Source organism: Gymnogyps californianus, chromosome 4 (genome assembly GCF_018139145.2).
Source record: "Gymnogyps californianus isolate 813 chromosome 4, ASM1813914v2, whole genome shotgun sequence".
Taxonomy (NCBI): domain Eukaryota; kingdom Metazoa; phylum Chordata; class Aves; order Accipitriformes; family Cathartidae; genus Gymnogyps; species Gymnogyps californianus.
The window spans coordinates 81,100,908-81,113,970 of NC_059474.1; the positions used below are offsets into that span (position 1 = coordinate 81,100,908).

Genomic DNA, 13,063 nt, shown 5'->3' on the forward strand with positions numbered 1-13,063 from the left:
ATCAAGGATCTAATTCTCTAACAGATCTTTCTCGGTATTTACAGTACACTGGTGTACAAGTTTTAGACTACTGTGACAGTCTCCTTCAAGTTCACTCAGGCATAAGAGGCTTAGCGGAAGAGAACCCTAGAAGAAAGCAGAAGAGATTGAGATCTTTTTTGCCAGCAAGGTATGGAGCAGCAGCAAGATTCCCACGGCTCACTTCAGAGTACCAGCACAGCAGGCTTCCTGTATGAAAAACTGACCCACCTCTTAGACCACAAGAGCATCTGCAGCCAGCACTACCTATGGCCTACAAGCTATGAACACCATTTCAGCTGGTGCCCTGAGGACCATCAGGAACAGACACAAGCCTGACCTGGCAACCAGGCAGCCACCTGATAGAAACAACGGTTTTCAAAAAAATGGGAGCGATCAGAGTATGCATTTGTTTCCAGCTTAGCCAATCCACCTTGTCAGATCTTCCCATTTAGCTTCACAGCCAAATTCCTTGCCTATCAGTTTGCCATTACTGGAGGGAACAGTAATTGCAGCTTACAAAGTTCAGACTGGCACTAGAAAAATTTCCTCCTTTGGAAGAGCAGTGTGGCACTGGAAAAGATTACCAGAGAGGATGGGGAATCTCCATCCTTGCAGGTGTTCAGGACTTGGATGAAAAAGAGCCACGGCTGACTTGATCTTATGTTGCCAACAATTCTGTAGCGAGTGGAAATTTGTACAAGACCTTCCAGAGACCCTTCTAGCCAACATTTCTGACCTACTGACTCTCTAGGCACCAGAGCTGGTTAACCCTTTCATTCTGCCAAGGGTAATTCCTGCAGAGGCAGCGCAGCACATACTCTATCCTGAGTACTGCCAATGCCAAACCTCATCTGCAAGCTCTTCACTGGCAGCAACCTTCTAGTCAAGAATGCTCAAGAAAGATACTGCTACCAAGGTCTAAGTCTAACCTCTCAGTGCACTCATGCTATAAAAAAAAAGTACTTTTCAGCACCTGTTCACATTATGATAAATTGGCAGAACCGGCTTCCCAAGCAAACTTACAAAATAAACATTTAACTACTTGCATACAGCATCTACATTCTCTGACAACTATCACATTTAAAAAAGCACTACATATTATTAGTCTGAAACAGATAGAATGTAAACTACTAGCACAGCTCAGTAACAGCTTTTAAGCGAGAAAGGAGAAACCAAATTAAGTGTTCACTTGAAAGAGTATTTCATTATAGAATTCCCAGCAGCATGAAGTGTATGTATTTGGCACAACAACTCCTATGTTTGCATTCTTATTCCTATGTCTATTTCCCATGTTTCTTCTTAGACAAAAATATTTAATCAAACTGTGGTGGGGGCAGGGAGAACATTATTTTCCACGAAACAAAACAGATTCAAATTAGTAACTAAATCCACATTGCCAATCAGTTCAAGGACAGGTGCAGCCAAGAGGAGACATGCACAACTGCATTCAGAAGAGCACATTCCCTCTCCAGGCACCGCACACTGCAGAAAGCACATCCCACTACGCTGCTGGGTTTAACAGCTGCAGTGGGCTCCTCAGCCATACTTCCCGCTTCACCTCAAAAGCGAGCTGTGCATCTACATGCCGTTTAAATTATTCCAACGTTTAAAGCAGTATTCTGGCCAAAATTCCTGTTCCTAACCCAGATTTTATTCAGAGAGACAGGCTTCTTTGATCCCATTCATAGTGTAAGCTAGGAAATACCTGACTTTTCCCTGAATTCGAGAATCTCGTTTTAAACATTGAATTGGGAGGACAACAATGATGTCCTGAAAAGAAAGTTAAGGGCAAGTAAGTAACAACACTTGAGTACTGGCCATGGTTTTTTTGGGTTTTTTGTTTGTTTTGTTTGGGTTTTTTTAACATTAGTACTTTACTTTTCTTGAAAGTTTTTACAATTCTTTTTTAAATACCTTTATTTTATGAATTTGTGTTCTTAGCATTAAATTACAAAGCCTTATTCATTTGACTTAAGTCAAATAACTTCCAACTTGGGGAGGGTGGGAATCAAATTCAGCAATGTAACTTCAGTTCAATCAAAATCTTCACAACTGAGGCCCTGAATTTCAGAATTTAATGTTTGAAGGCTGTGCTACAGCTATACACTCCATCCTCATGTGTAACAAATGTATGAAATAACTTTTTAAAGACTAGTGTTGATGTATGGGTGAAAACAATTTCTCTAATGGAATATAGTGTCTTAATTTAAGGAACTCAAGGTCCTCCACCTTTTATGTTCACACTGCTACCTCCTCTTAAATACAGAGAGACAACTTTCGTATTTTTTTTGTTTGCTTTTTAAAAAGCACAATGTTTCACCAGGACATCAAGGCTCATTTCCAATTCGTTTCAGAATCTGAAGCTGACCCAAGATTTCCCATTAACTCTCACTTCAGTTATTGAGCAGCGAGGGAAAATAGCCTTAAGTCACTTATTTCTCATGAAGCTGAACCATCCATTCATAAGAGGAAAGAACAGCATAATGAAGAAAGCTATACTTGTTCCCTATACAAATAAAATCATGTGCTTGACAACTGTGCTACTTAAGAGAAATTGTCATAACAAATCAGGTCGTAACTATTTTTTGCAACTCTGAACTGTATAATTTAGAAAAGTTACCTACATTGTCTTTCAAACCTCTTAAGTCATAACTGTTACACTTACACTTTGTAAAAATGCAAAGTTTGGTGGTATTTTTTCCATTTACCATCACTTCTTCCCATATAAGAAACACCTTTTTGAACTGGGCTAGTAGCTATGCTTTTCCTACAAAACGATCTACTGATCAAAGAGTTCAAGACTTAGCAAGGATACAATAAGTGTCCCTCAGTCTCAGCTATAGTCAATTAGGTACACTGTTTGTAACAGCTAAACAATTAAGTTATTCCATAAAACCACAAGTAGTGTCATCAACTCTTCCCGTATTTAGGAATTAAGAACGCACAGAAAATTCTATGTTAAAACCAGGAAATTTCAAAAGCTTCCAAAAGAAAGGACTTACTGCTACTCCAACACACTGGCTCCAAGTCAAGAACTGTAGCGCAAGATCTTCCATGTAATTAGCAAAATAAAAAAATAATTCAAAAATAGCATGGTGTGATTATGTAACAGCAAAAAGGAGAGCTTAAAATTCTCCTATTAGACAATAAAATATTACAAAGAAAAATATTTTAACAGACTTGCAATGAAAAATACTGGTGATCAATTCCTAAGAGGTTTTCTTTACAAAGCTACAGACAATTTAAAGACTTCTTCCCTACAGGGAGTATTAACAGGGCCTCACACACTGAGCATTTAGGAGATATACAACCCAAGTGTCATAAAACACTAGAAATATTTTGTCAAAGGGTTCAAGAAACCTTATGTCACAAGTCTTGGAAATTCACTCCAAGCATAGTTGTCTTGGGGCAAAATGGAAAAACCACCACACATTTCAGGACAGAGAATTACATTAAATGGTTCTAGTGTATTTTACTTCCTGGAAAACAGGGAGAAGAGCCCTCTACAATGCCTATTCACATATACTTTGAGCTGTACCAGAATGTCAGTCTTCAGCCCAAAGATGCTTTCTAAAACAACAACCTCCACCAAAGAATAAAAATCCCAACAAAAGACGGTGAATGATTTCAAATGGTTCTAATGTATCAGCATTTCTCAAACACAATCCTATTCTCTTCTTAAATATCACTAATACTGAAACAGAAATAAAAGCACTTCTGTTAAAAGTTAGGATTTGGAGAGAAAAGGTATTTCATTTAGTATCTCTTGAATATGATCTTACAACAAACGTCTCTAACTTTTAATACTGTAGTGCGATTTTTCTAGTAAGTAACTGACAAGGGACCCCATCAAGATGGGTAAACCGAGATGAATTCTTGGTACTATTCTAAAGGAAGCAACCTGACTAAAATAGTGATGTGGAAAGATGCACTTCAAAGAGCCCAAAGTGGAAAACACACAGGAAAGTAGGCATGGGCAATAAAATACTTGGCAGTTAAAGTCAGAAATAATGTAGTTCATGCTCAGGAAGGTCAATTAGAAAATAATCAAGTTAGGATAGGCATTGTTGTTACAGTTATTAGTATAATTAATTGCAGAACATTTTTGAAGTGGTAGGAGGAACGTTCCAGTGAAACATATCCTCTGTACAAGTCTCAACACGTACAGAAAAGGCCTTACACAAAGCTACGCTCAGTAGCATTGTTTTATGGATGATGAGGCTTACCACAGTACCTTCTCACCCAATGTCCGCACATGTAGTAACACACCTACCACATGGAGAAAGCTTTGATAAATTCGATTTTTTGCCATTCCTGGAAATAAAACATATTGCTAAAAATCAACCAAGTCAATCTGTAGCAAATTATATACAGCAGAGAATTATGGCAGGTTTTCTTACTTTTTTCTTTACAAACTAATTAGACCATGTTGTCATGATCCACAGCACCCCTGGTATTCATTTACTACCCCAATACAGTTCCTCCAAGTGAACCAACTAACACAGCTATCACTCCAAAGGGTTGATTTGGATAACAACCACTGAAGTGTTTTAGATATGATAAATACACCATTAAAATTCCGTGAACATGGTAGTTCTGACTACCTTCAATTTCTCTAAACAATAACTAAAATAGCTAAGTTAATCACAGGGTACCAATCTGGAGTTATCATAGAGTCCTGCCTTGATCACAGGCCAAGCCCAAACTGTAGCTGCAATGATTGCCAACGAACTACAACAGCTAGTAGCCATTCACCAAGTTGAAGTTGCCACCAGTGTATAAAACCAATCCACTGCTTAGTTACCACTTCCTTAGCAAGTCAGCTGCTCTCCACTCCACTCACACAGGCAAGGAGAGGACTCTTATAGAGCTCAGGTGACACCACCCCACGCAGAATGAGCATGTGGGGATTGTCTCAGATGCCCTCTCCTCAAGCCCTGGTTAGTCCCATACATTTCTCCATCCAAATCCTGCTTCAGAACAACCCAACTGCTTAGAGCACTCTAAGAATACAAAATGTAAGAGGCATTTACAAAGCACTAACATGATTCTCACCTTAGACTCTGTATACTTAATGGACACATATGATAAAAAGTAAATAATTTTCTTTTCTTGCTTCCTGCAAAGAGCTTCTGTTGATGGCAAATGTTGTGCAAAAATAAAAAATAAAAACACAAGCATTTCAGGCCAAGCACTCATTTCCATGTATTTCAACAAAAATATTTTCACAATAGCATGAAAGCCATCTGAAAGAGTATAAGACTCTAGCACGAACCAGTTAGTAGTTTTGAAGAAACACCCACTGCAGTATCCAGTGTTCAGCCTGGATCAATGACCGAAACAAAAGAACAAAAACAAGGAAATGTGAAGTAAAGGTTAATTGCATACTGTGTTGGTGCTATAAAACTAGCTCAGCTAAAATATGTAAGTGACCTTCTGTGAGAATTGCTTGGAAAAGCAGGCAGGCAGCTCCACACAGGAAATGTAACCAAGGCAATTTTTAGAATAAATGTCTAGAAACAAGTGATATTGTGTGAATTATTCCCTAAACTAAGTCACCTAGTCATCACATGACAAACAAAAATACTACTTTCAAGGTGTTTGCTTGGGGGGGTGGGGGGGACGACATGGGACCTTCAAGGATCTCTACTATTAAAGTTACTGACTGCTGTTCATCCCCAGGCAACTCTGATGAGCATGCAAAATGGGCTGCGTATTTTTTAATGATTTCCTATTGTTCAATAGTCAGTACTAAAACGAGCATGTAAACAAGCCATAAAAGACAAGATACCATTTAATAGCTGTTTAAATACCGCAACTTTATTGACATCTTCCCTTAAAAGTTTATGCTTAACCATTTTCCTTCTTTTTAAACCCACAGGGGAGGCACAGCAGCAATTACGCAACGTTCTTCCTTCAAAGGCAAGGCGGTTTTGATCGAAACTCATTCACGGAAAAGCACAGCACGCTCGAGACGCGTCCCAGGCCAAATACTCACACAGAGGTCCCTCACATTACGTCTTCCAGTTTGCAGCCGGGTAATAAAATATTTACTAGGCATCCACAAGCGAATGCGCCCGCCCGACTTGCATAACTTTGCGACGGCTGTCGGTGACAGCCCCTCACGGCGATGCCAAGGGCCGAGGAACCGCTCCAATTAGTTAACGTAGAAGGGGCAAAGCGAAATGCAAGGCTGAACTAAGCCAAAGCCGGTGTCCGAAACACATCCCCACACACACACCACACCCCCCCCCCCCCGGCTGCCGATCACCAGCTAAGGCGCGCGGCGGCCGCGCCAACGGTCGCCGCGCACGCCCCGCCGCGTGAAGGGCGCGGCCGGCGGCGGGCACCCCCCTGCCGGCACGTACTGTCACCGCTTGCTTCATCCTCCGAACTTCTCCGAAGTGCCTGCCCTCCGCTGAGGAACAGCGCGAGTAAGTGTTCGCCTCAGCGTCGGCAGCGCTGCGGCCCCGTCCGCCTTCTCCCCCCTCCTCCTCCTCACACGGCGCTCAACTTCCTCAAGGCGCAGCGCGGGCACCTGCCGGGCGCGGCCGGGCCTCCAGCGCTGGCGCGGGGCGACCCGGTACCCGCCGGCCCCTCTCACCGATGCGGCACCGGAGGGCGGCCGGCCAGAGAGACCGCCTGACTCCCGCCCGCCCCGAGAGGCCGTGCCACACAGGTGCCGTGCCCGGTGCGCAGAAACCCTCTCCTAGAGAGGGTCGCGTTCCCCGCCGCCCCCAAACCCTTCCTCTCCCCACAGCAGCAGCCCAAGCTCACCTCAGGGTAAGGGCGGGTAGGGAGGCGTCCTTTTTCCGCCCAGAAATGACGCCCCTCAGCACCCCCGCAAGGACACGGCGCCCCCCCCACACACACACACACTCCCCGGTCACACCGTCCCCTTGCTCAGGGACACCGCATCGCCACGGCCCTCCCGTTCCCCTGCGGCTTCTTTCTAGTCAGTCCACGGCTCTTCCCTCCCTCCCGCCCCCCGCCATCGCTCTCCCGCCTCCCGCCCCACCGCACACTCTCCTCCAGACCCTCCGCCGCGGGGTGATGCAAGGCACCCAGGGCTTCCTCTTGCGTTACGGGAGGGAGGGAAGGAGGAAGGAAAGAAAGCAGGAGGAGAGGGGGAACTAAAAAAAAACCGGCAAGGTGAAACGAGAGCCTCCCTTCTCCTCGCCCTCCTCGCCCACCTCCCCGCCGGTGGCGCCCGGGCAGGGACCCTCCGCCCCCCGCCCGCGTCGCCACCTCAGAGGGGGCGCCGGAGCCGCGACCGCCTCGCCCTCCTCCTCGACCCCCTTCCCACTGCCCCCGGCGGGGGATATTGCCGAGCTCCCTCACCGCTCTCCCTTCAGGGCCGTTTCTCCGCGTCGCTGCCTCTGGTAACGAGCCGAAGACCGGAGCGGGCCGTGAGGCGCGGCTCCAAGCTCCCCTTGCCGCTCTTTTCTTTCAGTCGAGCGGGCGCGGGGACTGCGCGGCTCCGTCCGGCCCGGCCTGAGGCCCTGCTCCCGCCGGAGCCCCTCCGCTGCAGCGCCGGGCCCGCCTGTCCACTCCGCCCAGGCTCTGCTGCACCTGCTGCGGGGCTGGGCTGCCCCTGCAGCGCGGGCCGATGAGAGGAGAGGGCACCCTCGCTCCGTCCTCCCTCAACTTCTCATCACTTTCCTCTGCCCCCGCTCCGCTCCGCCGCGCTGCCGCCCCGGCACCTCACCGCCGGCCGGACGCATACACCGGCGCTGCCGTCGACCCCCGCGGAGATGCTGGCACCGGGTCCCTCGGCTAGACGAGGAAAGGCTCCCCTCACCCCTTCCCCCTCGCCGGCGCGGAGAGCTGCCGTCCGGGTCCCCGGGCGCCCTCCCGCCCCATGCACTGCCCCAACTCCCAGGACAGCGGGGAGCTCCCGGCGGGGCAGGTCCCCTGTGCCCGCCTCTGGCGGGTGGGACCGGGGCCGTCCTCCGCCAATCAGTCCGGGCGCGGTGGCGAGGCCGCGGGAGACACCGCCGGGCCCGCCCGCGGTGGCCGTAGGAGGCCCTGCCTCCGCGGGAGCGACCGAGGTGCTTCCTGCCGCCGTCCTGTTTCCTCGGAGCTTCGTGGGCTCCTTTCATGCTCGCCGATAGGCGAGCACGCCGCCGTTCATGCGTTGAAGTTCGCGCTGCGAAGCGTGGAGAATTTACGAGGCACAAGCCGGCACCCCTGTGGGAATCTTAATCTCCGCCTGCCGTAACCGTGAGGGATATCTCGACGGAGCCGTGCCCTAACGTCGGTCCTCCTTTTTCGTTGCCAGCTGGCTTTGGTTAAAATAAAAACCACACAACCGCTCAAAAACTCCTAAGCCTTTCCCCACCACCACCACTCCCCCTTCATTAGAGCTAAGTGCAGTTGCCTACCTGATTCTAGCTACTCGAGTGATACACGGTCCCTTATTTTCTCCTTCTGCAGGAAAGGGCGCTCAGCTCCCTGCTGCTTTCGTTCCTGCTTGGGGAAGGCTGACTAAAAGGGATGTAATGCTCCTGTGTCTCCTGTGCTCCATCATCCTGGGAAACACCTACCAGTAGCCTTTGAAGCCATCACCTGACAAAGTTTAAATACTAACGGTAATTCTCCAATTAGGGGTTTGGTTTTTTTGGGGGGTGGGGTGGAGTTTTTTTCAGTTATTCACTTATTATATAATAAAAGTGTAATTTCACAGCTGAAAGACAACAAAGTTCTTTGAAAGAACAAGATTTGCCCCCCGCCTGCCATATGCTTTTTAAAATCCAAACTTTTCCCCTGCTTGCTTTAAGTTACAAGTTCAAAAATGTTTTATGGACCCACCAAGGTAAATGCTACTTTCATTGAAGTGTTTGTAATGAACTTTAAAGAAGTTTCAGACAGTCTTTCTGATTTGACAGCTCAAGTTACCTCTTTAATAAAAGTAAAGGTTTAAGTTTCATCAGACAAAACAAAGTTAATGAAATGTGAATGGTAAGTTAATGAAATGCATGATAAGAAAACAGAACATAAGCTTTGAATTGACCTCCGTTCTCGTAAAGATGGCTTGCAAAAGAAAATGAAACTTTACTTTCATTCAAATTAATCCAATTTATTTGGGACATAGAACTTCTCATGATATTCATTATACAGCTTTTTAAAAGCTCTTCTGTTTCTCACATATAACACAAATCATTAAAGTTTCTCAAATCTCGTGCCCCATTTGACATCTAGTTAACATTAAATTAGGTGTTAGACTTCAGCGGGTGATCCTCAAATCCTACAAGCTAATAGTGGCCTTTGGCATTGAGGTAAGTATTGAGCTTCTAAAAATGAGGTTCTGAAGTTAAATGTCCCAGAATCAAGCATATAGAACCGCTGTTGTGTTGAAAGTTTTAGTTACTTCCAGGCAAAACAAATTTCAAACTGTAATGCTGATTGAAGACAGTAGGTAATAGTCGAATAAGTTCAGCTCCTCTGCATATCTAAACTACCATCTTATTCCAGTGGTAACTGATTTAGTAAAATCTAAATAGCACAGAACCATTCTTAGGTTAACAGTGGGCTTAAGTCTAGATCTGAACCAAGTGTAAATTTTGTTCCCTGAGATATGTTGGTATCTCTTGCATGTTTATGAGTATTCTTCTTGTTTCTTGGGTAGCAGCTTTAATAAAGCTGTTCTTGCTGTGGAAGTAGGAATGCTGAAAAGTAGCAATTGGTGCAACTACCTGGGGAATTTTATTAAAATTACTTATCAGACCTTGGTAAAAATTAATTTAAGAGTCTTCATGGAATGTTGTACTGAAAATGTATCACAGTGATGGTAGTATTTTGAATTTAATTACTGTATACTATTTAATACTAACTCAGGAGAGAATGTTACTTTTAGGAGCTTTTTTATTCATCCCCACGCTTTCTACCTTTCCTGTCAGCAAGTCAGAGTTGCTAGATTTTATCAGTGTTCTGCCTTAGCAGTTTCCTATCTTCAGCAGACCAGCATAGGTCAGATAAAACATTTTATTGAAAATTAATGTGTTCAGAGTTAATGATTTCCTCATAACATTGTAAATTTATTGTAACGTGATGTAGTGATCTTTCTTTGGTGCAAATATTTCAACTCAAAGTACGTGGTATTGTCCTGTCTTTGCCTGGTATGGTTACATGCTATTGTAAAATTGTTTTTATTTCGAACTCCAGATATGCATATATTTTTGTATTTAACAATTTTGTATTTCTTACAAAGATGATCTTTTTTCATTTGAGGGAAGTACTGAAATATATGGTACCTAATGTAACAATAGCACTTGCTCTCAGAGAGACTGACTTTTGGATTGGAAGAGTATCTTCAAACTTGAACACTCAGTTTACTGTTTTCTAGGCAGCTAATCCTGTGATGAATTTGTTTTCTTTGACTAGTCCAGGAAAAGCAACTTCAAATAGTGACTGTAGTTTAATATCTTTTCAATGGTTTCCTGGTATAGAAGACTCCAGATGTACTAAATGTTGATTGTCTTGCCTTCAATGTAGGTTTTAAGTACAGAGATACAGTGCAGTTTGGGGTGAAACCTTTTAAAGTACCATATCACAATAATTTTCCAAAGTAATTGAAACCAAAATTATTAACTTGTGTGATACAATTATTACTATGTAATACCAAGTTTCATTGCGTCACAATTTAATATATCTTGGAAATACTGGGCACTCCCGGAGACTCAAATTATGGGGTCTTGGCAGATAAAGTAGTATTTTACTCTGGAATATCAATGTCTTGTACATGACAGCTCCAATCTTTTATTGCCTGACTTGTTATTTTGATAAACAACATAGTGATGTTCATATACTTCTTTTATCATTAAACAGATGCGAGTGAACTGTAGATTGTTTTCAGAATAAAAAGTGTGTGTAACGCAAAGTATTTGGGGTTTTTTCTGTGTTTAACTGTTTGTTGTATTTGTCACTTGCTGCATACTTACAGCAACCCAGCTGCGGAAACAGTAAATATAAGGTATTAATTATTAATTAAGCTGTTATTATAAATCTAAAGTATATGAGGTATACAGCCCAATACTGAAACATGGAAGTTTTGTTTTCCAGTAAATTCTAGAATGTAACACAGAAATTCTGTGTTGCAAAAATTTTGGAATCTTGGAATTCCAAATTGTGATAAGGAAATCAGATTCAAATAAAATAATGAAAACTCACAAAATGCTATAAATATGAAGCATTTTTAATTTTCATTAAAGTTTTACAGGGCTAATAGACACTCAGAAGTGTTTTTTAATAACCTTCTATTGTTGTCCAAAGGGATACCTTCATATTATTTCATTTGCTTTTAAGTTGGACACCGATGTCGTCAAAGTTATTTTTACTAACTGAGGAACAAGAAATGAAATGTTTCTCTGAGGGACTTAGAACTTGATTCTGTTGGATGAAGGCAAGAGTGCAGCAGCTGCAGAGCACTGTTTCCTGTTGCATTTTCTTTCCACTAGAGTTTTTATCATACTCATAAGAATATAGAAATATTACACTGTTAATTTCAGATTTACGTTTCTTCAAATCTGGTTAATTGGACTGGACAATGTATGTAAGTTAAATTGAAGATTATGTCCCTTGTGTTTGTCTCCTGATTTGCACTGGTCTGTTGGCAAAAGAGAGAGTAATTTCTCCAGTAGATTTCTGGATCATGATGATTCACATACAGTTCTTTAACTGTTTTTTTCCTAGTGCCTCAATTGTTTTGAGTATACTTGCACATACTTCAAGAGTTTCTACAGAGCAAAGTAGAAGTATAACCTTCCTTGTAACTCATCTTAGTTAGCTAATTTTGCTTGCTAATTGGTATGAGATCATAAGCAGCCGAACTAATTTATTTAGATAAGGTTTTCAGTTCTATTGCCTTACCAATTTGCCAGATGTAACTAATAATGTGAAATGTATATTACCTAATTTAACTGCAGTGTTATCAGATAACCATCTCTTCTAAATCTGCTTGTCGTGTCTTGTGACCTTGTTCACAGATCCCCATAAACACAATAAAGGTATACAGAAGAGTCTGCCTTTGCTGTGGGCAACTGTTGGCCTTATTATCTCACGTAATTGACACTAACACAAAAGTGACATTTATTCTACCTATATTGGTGACTCCCGTAACTGTATATTACCGCTATGAATGGTGGTTCCCAACAGAAAATAACTACTGTGTGATCACGCTGTGTTTTGTGGCTCTTGTAAGCATGAAATGGTAATGTCTAGTTAACTGATGTATATTTGGGTAGCAGCAGAATATGGGGCGTCTCAATCAGTTTTTCTCTTAGAGGAGAAACCTGTGATGCACCTGCAGTTGTTCTCTCAGTGCAGCCTGTGTGTTTACAAAACATAATGTTCTATTTCCTTGAGCAGAAATTTTAAGAAAGGAAGAAGGAATCATTTATAAACAAATGTAAGTGAGATCTCATCTCTTATTATTCCTTATCGGGCAGTACTGTAACTTTCTGAGGAGGTTTTTGTCCTGAGTGTGTTGACCACAGGGTCAGAACACTTTAATGTAGAAAAGTGTTAAAACCATTAATCTCACTTCCCTGTGCCTTGTTATAAAGGACATACTGTGGTTAGAGAAGGTACAGGGAGGAGCGCTTAAAGTGTTTAAGGGGATTGAGCAGCTGCCTTATGAGTAGAGTCTAAAGAAGCTGGAACTCTTTCTGTGTGGAAAGGAAAAAGCTGGGGGAGGATATGGTCAAGATCTGCAAAATCATGAAGGGAGTAGAGATGATAGATACACAGCTGTTACTCACTAGATCCTGTAATCCAAGAACCAGGTGACATTAACTGCAGCAACTATCAAAACTCAAAACAGGTTAAAGAGATGAGAGGAAGCTCTTCTGGAAAAGCAGCTGACCTTAATTTTTTTTTATTACCACAGGAAGTTATAGAGGTAGGCTGTTTCAGCAGGTTCAGAAAGGGAGTAAGCAGCTTCATGGGCAACAAGACTATAAACAATCACTAAAGGTAGGGTTTTACCCTGTAACTGTCCAAATACGATAACTGAACATCCTGGGTGAGTAACAGGGGAATTGAT

At 43.1% G+C, this 13,063-nt stretch overlaps 1 protein-coding gene and 1 long non-coding RNA gene across 3 annotated transcripts in view; one reads left to right on the top strand and one right to left on the bottom strand.

Moving 5' to 3' along the window:
• Nucleotides 1–8,534, bottom strand: part of UGT8 (UDP glycosyltransferase 8) — a 50,728-nt gene extending 42,194 nt beyond the window's left edge. Inside the window, exon 1 of one of the 2 annotated variants that reach the window (XM_050895740.1) lies at nt 8,406–8,534. The gene's annotated coding sequence lies outside the window, so the exon portion shown is untranslated. Of the gene's footprint in view, nt 1–7,362; nt 7,389–8,405 lie in introns of those variants that run through there. The other variant, XM_050895741.1, reaches the window with a different exon arrangement.
• A 4,436-nt stretch (nt 8,535–12,970) lies between these two features.
• The window catches only part of LOC127015592 (uncharacterized), a 152,637-nt gene continuing 152,544 nt past the window's right edge, over nt 12,971–13,063 (top strand). Inside the window, exon 1 of the long non-coding RNA XR_007766355.1 lies at nt 12,971–12,993. This is a non-coding gene — a long non-coding RNA (uncharacterized LOC127015592). The remainder of the gene's footprint in view (nt 12,994–13,063) is intronic.